This window comes from Oncorhynchus clarkii, chromosome 29, assembly GCF_045791955.1.
Source record: "Oncorhynchus clarkii lewisi isolate Uvic-CL-2024 chromosome 29, UVic_Ocla_1.0, whole genome shotgun sequence".
Taxonomy (NCBI): Eukaryota; Metazoa; Chordata; class Actinopteri; order Salmoniformes; family Salmonidae; genus Oncorhynchus; species Oncorhynchus clarkii.
This window is the reverse complement of record NC_092175.1, coordinates 37,460,076-37,470,416: the sequence shown is the minus strand read 5'-3', so window position 1 is coordinate 37,470,416 and position 10,341 is coordinate 37,460,076.

Below are 10,341 nucleotides of genomic sequence, written 5' to 3'. Positions count from 1 at the left end.
ACACACACACATCTAGACACACACACACATCTACACACACACACACACACACACACACATCTACACACACACACACACACACACATCTAGACACACACACACACACACACACATCTAGACACACACACACACACACACATCTAGACACACACACACATCTAGACACACACACCACACACACATCTAGACACACACACACACACATCTAGACACACACACACACACACACACACACACACACACACACATCTAGACACACACACACATCTAGACACACACACACACACATCTAGACACACACACACACACACATCTAGACACACACACACACACACATCTACACACACACACACACACATCTAGACACACACACACACACACATCTAGACACACACACACACACCTAGACACACACACACACACACACACCTAGACACACACACACCTAGACACACACATCTGTCATCAAATCAAATTTATGTATATAGCCCTTCGTACATCAGCTGATATCTCAAAGTGCTGTACAGAAACCCAGCCTAAAACCCCAAACAGCAAGCAATGCAGGTGTAGAAGCACGGTGGCTAGGAAAAACTCCCTAGAAAGGCTGGAACCTAGGAAGAAACCTAGAGAGGAACCAGGCTCTGAGGGGTGGCCAGTCCTCTTCTGGCTGTGCCAGGTGGAGATTATAACAGAACATGGCCAAGATGTTCAAATGTTCATAAATGATCAGCATGGTCAAATAATAATAATAATAATCACATTCATACACCTAGACACACACATCTGTCATACACCTAGACACACACACACCTAGACACACACACACCTAGACACACACACACCTAGACACACACATCTGTCATACACCTAGACACACACACACCTAGACACACACACACCTAGACACACACACACCTAGACACACACACACCTAGACACACACACACCTAGACACACACACATCTGTCATACACCTAGACACACACACATCTGTCATACACCTAGACACACACACACACCTAGACACACACATCTGTCATACACCTAGACACACACACACCTAGACACACACATCTGTCATACACCTAGACACACACACACCTAGACACACACATCTGTCATACACGTAGACACACACACACATCTGTCATACACCTAGACACACACACACACACCTAGACACACACATCTGTCATACACCTAGACACACACACCAAGACACACACATCTGTCATACACCTAGACACACACATCTGTCATACACCTAGACACACACACACACCTAGACACACACATCTGTCATACACCTAGACACACACATCTGTCATACACCTAGACACACACATCTGTCATACACCTAGACACACACACACATCTGTCATACACCTAGACACACACACACACCTAGACACACACATCTGTCATACACCTAGACACACACACACCTAGACACACACATCTGTCATACACCTAGACACACACACACCTAGACACACACATCTGTCATACACGTAGACACACACACACATCTGTCATACACCTAGACACACACACACACACCTAGACACACACATCTGTCATACACCTAGACACACACACCTAGACACACACATCTGTCATACACCTAGACACACACATCTGTCATACACCTAGACACACACACACACCTAGACACACACATCTGTCATACACCTAGACACACACATCTGTCATACACCTAGACACACACATCTGTCATACACCTAGACACACACACACCTAGACACACACATCTGTCATACACCTAGACACACACATACCTAGACACACACATCTGTCATACACCTAGACACACACACACACCTAGACACACACATCTGTCATACACGTAGACACACACACACACCTAGACACACACATCTGTCATACACCTAGACACACACATCTGTCATACACGTAGACACACACACACACCTGTCGGTGTCTGTCGACGGCACTTAACCCCAATTGCTTTCAGTCGCCGTTCGTAATGGCTGACCCTAGCCGTGACCCCACTCTCCGAGGGCGTCTCAGGGAGAGTTGGGATATGCAAAAAACACATTTACAATTCACACACGTGTAACACTGGTACGTGTGACAGGACTGATATAAACAGACACCAAATTAGGATTAGTAGCTGAAGACACTCTGCACATATACATACCGTTGCTGTCTGATGAAAACCTTGTAATTTTATCCCAAAACATTTGTATTGAATGCAGTAACTCCCCTCAATATAGACTGAATATTTCCTGACTCTACGACTAAGAACATATGTTTATAATAGCTCCTGAAGTTTGGTAATTATATGTTTGTTAAAAAGATAACCTTTTTTTTTTTTTTTCATTTCCTGAAGAGTCTGTTTTGGAGATGGGCCTACAGGGTTCTCATCAGAAAGCTATGATACACACGTGTGTGTGTGTGTGTGTGTGTGTATCTGAGAGTCACAAACACCCACAGCTGGAGTGTAAACACACACTTATCCAAACACGCTTGTCATACACCTGACCAAACACGCGTGTGCACACACGCACACACACGCAGGCCCAACTCATACATTGTCACACAGCCATACATATACAGGTATCATACACAGTGGATACAGCACACTAGGCTGGGAGTCATAGGGGAAACCAATATATCTTACTGCATGTGTTTATGGATGTGGGTACGTAAACCCGCAAGGCACTGTGGCCCCTCATGATGAGTTGTGTTGTTTTTACCCCGTTAAAGTTGCCCGTCCTTGGTATCGACTGACAGGAGACTGTGCTAGAACCTACTGTAGCTGTGCCATAGTCTAATCAAATCAAATCAAATGTATTTTATATAGCCCTTCGTACATCAGCTGATATCTCAAAGTGCTGTACAGAAACCCAGCCTAAAACCCCAAACAGCAAGCAATGCAGGTGTAGAAGCACGGTGGCTAGGAAAAACTCCCTAGAGTTTAATAGTGGCAAACCACGTCTGCTCATGTCATGCTGTTTGACGTAGACACACACACACACACACACACTTAGTCACTTTTTATTTATATTTTTTTAAGCACTTTACATTTGTAAATCCTTTACTTGCTATAGTCTTTATGCAGCATGTCACGAACCTGAAACGTCAGGATGCTTATAAGCTGGTTCAGACCGTGACGGGCACATTGAACAGGGAGTTGTTCCCTATGCTAGTTTGGAACATCGCAGAAAACTTCTCTTGGGTTTTAATCGGTCACGTCCCTGTCAGTCTCTGGTCTGGACGGCCATTTTGATCCAATGACAACAGCACTTTGCCGTGATCATGTGACTTCACAGGGATGCTGGCACTTACTGTACAAACAGACGTAAACACACACTTTCCATGAAAGTGGATCTCACGTGATCCATATTCACCATTTCTTTCTCTTACCTTTTCTCGCTCTCCTTCACCTTTTTATCTCCATCCCTCAAATACCCCCCCCCCCCCCTGACCCTCCCACCTATGGGGCATGGTGTATGTGAACAGAGTGATACGAGAGGGTGGCATTATAGAACTGGTACAGGAAGTTGAGGTCAAGTCATAGAGGGATTTAAGGGAAGATGGGTGGAAGTGAGGATCTGAGGGTTACTGAATAAGAACTGTGGGGTATACACTACAGTATGCCATACAGACTTTAGTACAGAACAGTACAGGTGTAGTACACTACAGTATGCCATACAGACTATAGTACAGAACAGTACAGGTGTAGTACACTACAGTATGCCATACAGACTTTAGTACAGAACAGTACAGGTGTAGTACACTACAGTATGCCATACAGACTTTAGTACAGAACAGTACAGGTGTAGTACACTACATCATGCCATACAGACTATAGTACAGTACAGGTGTAGTACACTACAGTATGCCATACAGACTTTAGTACAGAACAGTACAGGTGTAGTACACTACAGTATGCCATACAGACTATAGTACAGAACAGTACAGGTTTTGGTTTATGACTGCTGAATGTCCTTTTGGGTGGGTGGTGATGCTGCTGTTGCTCCTGCACCGCCCCCTGTCGTTACCCACCGACCCCCTCCTCAAATAGACAGACAGACCCCTCTCTCTATATATATATATATATATATATAAAAGGTGGGGGGAGGTGTGGTAAAATAATATATATATATATATAAATAGTTGATTTAACAGCAATTTCATGTGGGATGTATTGGAAATAATGTGTTAATATTGTACATTTTTAGAATTGAAAAAAAAACGACATTTAAAAACAAATCCAAGTTGAGACCAATTAACTGCTTGTAATTGTGAAGACACAAATCTCTGTGATAACTGACATGGTCTTTAACAATGCTTTGAAACAAGGAAATTAATGGAAAAAACATGATCAACAACACCTTGTACATACACACACACACACACACAGTGTGGTCCTGGAGTAGTGTTATTAGATTCCGTTGGGGTTCTATCGAGTTCCGTTGGATCCCATTAAATTCCGTTTGATTCTATTGTCTCTACTTGTTCAGACTCGCTGCTGACCTGTGAAATATTCTCCATCTTCTCTTGGCCACTCATTCTTTCTGCAAAGAACCTTCAGGTCTCTCCCCAAACTGAGGAGGATGTGCTGTACTCTTCCTTTTAATGGTTTGAATTTGCTGTTCAGGTTTTTATTTCTCTTATCGAGAGAAATGGTTGGTTTTTATCTACATCGATTGATGTAATTCAGTTGGTCAGATTATGATGACATCTAGATTATACTCTGAATGGTCAGATTAAAATAAGAGATCCACTCTGGTTCATCCTTGGAGAGACGGGATCTCTACGGTCTGATCAGTAGAGTTACTGGAACCATTCTGTATTAAACTGGATAGGTTGTGCAAAAAAAGATGAATGTCTTACATAAAAGAATATATACAATTATAGAAAAGTGATTTTAAAAATGTTTAAAAGAAATTGAGAAAGAATGTTTTAGGAGACAAATGTAATATTTTGTTTGTAATGACTTATTTTGTTTGGCAGAGGGCTACTGAACAAAGATTCCACTGTAATAAAGTCCTTTTAGTTCTTCTGTGTCCTGTCGGTCTAGTGGGGGGTTTCATCGTGAGTGTGCACACTGCTTATTTAGAAACTTTAGCAAGAGTATGGAAACATGCACACAATAATACGATTATTGTGAATATTCTGATTTTTAAACATTTACATGCTTTGCAAGAATATCGATTTCCCAAATAATCCTGTTTCCATGGACACATCTGAAATCAGGCTACCTGATGGGACTTTGATAAACGCAGAAAATCGGCAGTTAAAATAAACTTGTATTTTTGGGAAGCCTATTTTATATAATAATAATAATCATTTGAAAGATTGCTCAGAAAACCATGTTTTAACCGGTGTACGCTTAAGATCAGCAGAGTAAGGTGTTTTACATGACAATCAGTTTAATATTGAGTTATTAGTGTTCGTACTCAATGACAGACAAATATAAATCCTTATCTTTAATCAAAGAAGATATAAACCAAACACGTGACCATGAACAAACCGTAGATATTAGTTACTAACAATGACAGGAAAGAGTCCCTAGTGGGCTAAGCCGATAGGACGGCTTGGTGGACAAAGGGAAAGGTGTGGGACTGAGAAAGAGCGGGAAAGACCAATGGATTCATTACACACAGTCTGTAGTTATATACATTGAAATGCTAATCCTTCACACATATACGGCTGCTCATTCGAGAATGATTGCAAGTATATATTTAAACCCGTATGTCATTGTCTGTTGGAATCCGGTCTGTCTGCTGGAGAGTTGATCAGTCTCTGGTTATGTTTCCCCGAAGATCAAAGTATTTTGCATTTATATTTTTGTTCAGTGTACATTTATCTAGAAAAATCCTGAATGGATATTTTTTTCTGTTCAGTGTTAACCGATGATTATTTTCAAGCAAAAACTGAAGAGATTGAATCAGAACATCATTGAAAAGAATAATAATGTGATTTGTATTATTTAAAAAAAAATCCTTAGCCTTTCTCTGAAAGTGTAAACGACCCCATTGTTCCCCACTGTGTTTGGGATAATAAACATTTGTATTGGCTCTATTTTCCCTCAGCATACATTTTTTTTCACCATTCCAAATGTCTAAAGAATTCTTCTGAAATATGAATACAGAAATACTGGACATGTTTAACTATTATGTTGACGACTTAACAAAATTACAGTTATAGTCTTGAATTGGACTCGCATTTTTCTGGTCTGGTTCTTGACTCTGACTCGGACCTCTTGTAACCCCCCCCCCCCCCCCCCCCCGGTCAGAGTCTTGACTCGGTCTCGGTCTTGACTCAGACTTGATTCGCTCCAGTTTTGAATCGGTCTTGCTTTAGGTGGTCTCGAACGCAACACTTATTATTATTATTATTATTATTATTATTATTATTAAATACCTAAAGGATGTCATGAGTCTTGATCAACTAGACTATGACAAAGCGAAAACAGGTTTTTAGAAATGTTAGAAAATGTCTTATTTACGTATGTATTGAGACCCTTTGCTATGAGACTCGACATTGAGCTCATCATCCTTAACATGTTTCTACAACTTCATTGGAGTCCGCCTGTGGTGAATTCAATTGATTGTACATGATTTGTAAAGACCTGTCTATATAAGGGCCCACATTTGACAGTGCATGTCAGAGCAAAAACCAAGCCATGAGGTAGTATTAAAAAAGTATTTCAGATGGGCAGAACGGAAACTCAGTGACAACATTCAAGCCTAAGACCGCAATGCCAAGCGTTGTCTGGAGTGGTGTAAAGCTAACCGCTTCACCATCTGGCAGTCCGACGCACAAATCTGGGTTTGGCAGATTCCAGGAGAACGTTACCTGCCCCAATGCATAATGCCAACTGTTAGGATGGTGATTTTAGGCTTATGTGTGGCTCCAGACCTGAACGTTGTCACTGGGTTTCTGGTCCGCCCATCTGAAATACTTTAAAAAAAACATTTGATTACTAAAATGGTAACAAATCCTATATTAAAATGCCATAACCCACAGACTTGGCTATAGTAACGGTACAATAGACTGGGCTTTGGTCTTTCTGCACATCTAAAATCCTACTTTGGGGATGGGACATTTCTCCTGGAATGGAGGTGCCTAAAACTAGCCAGCCCACCCGGCAATATTTATCTAGCTAGTTAGTTAACATTAGCTCACCATTCATGTAGTCAGACTTCTAAGTGGTGCAATGCTAGCTAACCAACAATCCTTGCCATGGTGCTGGCCTAACTTTAGCTAGCAAGTCTGACTTCACGAACAATGAATTCAAGTTAACTAGCTAGCTAAATATCTCTTTCCTGGTGGGCTAACGCTAGCTAGCATGTCACCACGTAGAAAGTTACTATACTAAAGACTTGTCAACAAAAAGGTCAAAATAATCATTATGCAGGTTTTCTTTTTACTTGTAAGGATGGTAACATGCGTTGTACATGTAACTACAGTCGGTGGTTATCTAGCAAATTTTCATAAGCACCTATCTGACCACAGATCTTTGACCTAACCAAAATAGCTTGTTAGCAGCTAGCAAACAGAGCTTATCTTATCACACAGCTCCAGTTCATGCAGGAACCAATGGGGTGCTGCATACAATGCCTTCGGGAAAGTATTCAGACCCCTTGACCTTTTCCACAATTTGTTACGTTACAGCCTTATTCTAAAATGGATAAAATCCTTAAATATACGCAGAAATCTACAGTACACACGATACCCCATAATGACAAAGCAAAAACACGTTTTTTAGAAATGTATTAAAATAAACAAATTCCTTATTTACGTAAGTATTCAGACCCTTTGCTATGAGACTCGAAACTGAGTTCAGTTGCATCCTGTTTCCATTGATCATCCTTGATGTTTCCACAACTAGATTGGTGTCCACCTGTGGTAAATTCAATTGATTGAACATGATTTGGAAAGGCAAACACCTGTCTGTTAAAGGTCCCACAGATGACAGTACATGTCAGAGCAAAGGCTAAGCCAGAAGATAGCCCTATTTGGTAAAAGACCAAGTCCATATTATGGCAAGAACAGCTCAAATAAGCAAAGATAAATGACACATTTCCACATCAACTCTTCAGAGGAGACTGTATGAATCACACCTTCATGGTCGAATTGCTGAAAAGAAACCACTACTAAAGGACACCAATAAGAAGAAGAGACTTGCTTGGGCCAAGAAACAAGAGCAATGGTCCTTAGACCGGTGGAAATTTGTCCTTTGGTCTGCAGTCCAAATTGGAGATTTTTGGATCCAACCGCCGTGTCTTTGTAAGACGCAGTGTGAGTGAACGGATGATCGCCACGTGTATTTCCCACAGTAAAGCATGGAGGTGTTATGGTGTGGGGGTGCATCGCTGGTGACACTGTCAGTGATTTATTTAGGACTCAAGGCACACTTAACCAGCATGACTACCACAGCATTCTGCAGCGATATGCCATCTCATCTGGTTTGGGCTTAGTGGGACTATCATTTGTTTTTCAACAGAACATGACCCAACACACCTCCAGGGATGTTTGACCAAGAAGGAGAGTGCTGGAGTGCTGCATCAGATGACCTGGCCTCCACAATCCCCCGACCTCAACCAAATTGAGATGGTTTGGGATGAGTCGGACCGCAGAGTGAAGGAACAGCAGCGAACAAGTGCTCAGCATATGTGGGAAATCCTCCAAGACAGTTAGAAAAGCTTTCCAGGTGAAGCTGGTTGAGAGAATGCCAAGAGTATGCAAAGCTGTCATCAAGGCGAAGGGTGGCTATTTGAAGAATCTCATATCTTTTGATTGAACACTTTTTTGGTTACTACATGGTTCCATATGTGTTATTTCATAGTTTTGATGTCTTCACTATTATTCTACAATGTAGAAAATAGTCCAAATAAAGAAAAACCCTTGAATGAGTATGTGTTCTAAAACGTTTGACTGGTAGTGTATGTCCTCACACACGTTCTGGATTCTTTTCCTCATGGTGTCATTGGATAGGGGTATGGTTTTAAGTTTGTTGGGGGCTGACTCTCCCACTATTTCAGTGCACATATCAATCGCAGCAGGGAGTATGAGATCCTCTGCGCTGGTGTGGTCTTATTTGCGCTTAGCAATACGCTGGGCCACAAGGTATGATGCGCGAAGTGACTTTTCTTGTACCGTGCATACGTTGTTCAATGAATATTGTGAGGCCTCCAGATATTGACATGTCCTTTTAAAAGTCAGCTGTCTTACTTTTGTGGCTTGGATGCTTGGTGCCCAGATGCTTTTTAATTTTGGAGGGTTTTATGCTTAACAGCTTGTTGCAGAGGACCCACTGCGGTCTACACTCACCCTGCCTGTCTTCTATATATGTAAAACCATATTTTATGAAGTCGGGGTCATATTTTCTCTTCTTGACAGGGACCGGGTTGTCTGCCTTGTTGTTGACGTTGGAAGCAGCAGTAGATGAAGAGGGAGCTGCATGTCATAAAAACAGGCCCATGATTTTACTCTGACAGCTAGACTACATATGTTAAATGACCGCTGACTATCCACATGTGCAATGCCTGCAGAACACATCTGCATAGGTAGCTGTCAATCAAGCTAGCTGTCAGAAGAAGAGCTGTATTATCTGATTGGACGTGTCACATGTAAAACAAAACAATGTTACAGAATGATTTTTTTTTTATTGGATCAATGTGTCAAACCAAATGTTTACTGGTCACATACACATATTTAGCAGATGTGGTTGCGGGTGTAGCGAAATGTGTGTGTGTGTGTGGAAATCTGTAATTTCATTGTGCGTGCGTGTGTGTGTGTGTGTGTGTGTGTGTGTGTGTGTGTGTGTGGCGAGAACGTTATTGTATTGGTCAGTGAGTGAGTGCAGCGCGAAAAGCCTCGGAGTCCGAACATAGCTTGCCATTTCACCACTGCGGACGGACGCACTGGATGTGTTAAGTCAGCAACAATAGTGGTGCGGCGGTATTCTTTCAAAATGAAAGTTTCGGTGCGGTGGTTCCCTTTTCAAAATAATGTTTAAAGCAGTGACAGAGCGGCTAAATTGCAACAGATTGTAAAGAATAGTTAGTGAAGGATACAGTATATACATATGAGATGAGTAATGCGCGATATATGTAAACGTTCTTTGTGGCATTATTATTATCCCATGACCCCCCAGTTGAGAATCACTGCACTAGTGACATCTGGTTGTCAAAAATATTGTGTAGCCTTGTCTTCTACCGAAACCAATACCGAACCACCACCTAATTGGTTTGACGAAACGAAACTTTGGTCTTTTATAACGTACTTCTGATAAAGCAGATACATGCATCAGCACACTGCTATGAAATAAACTGCTTAGCG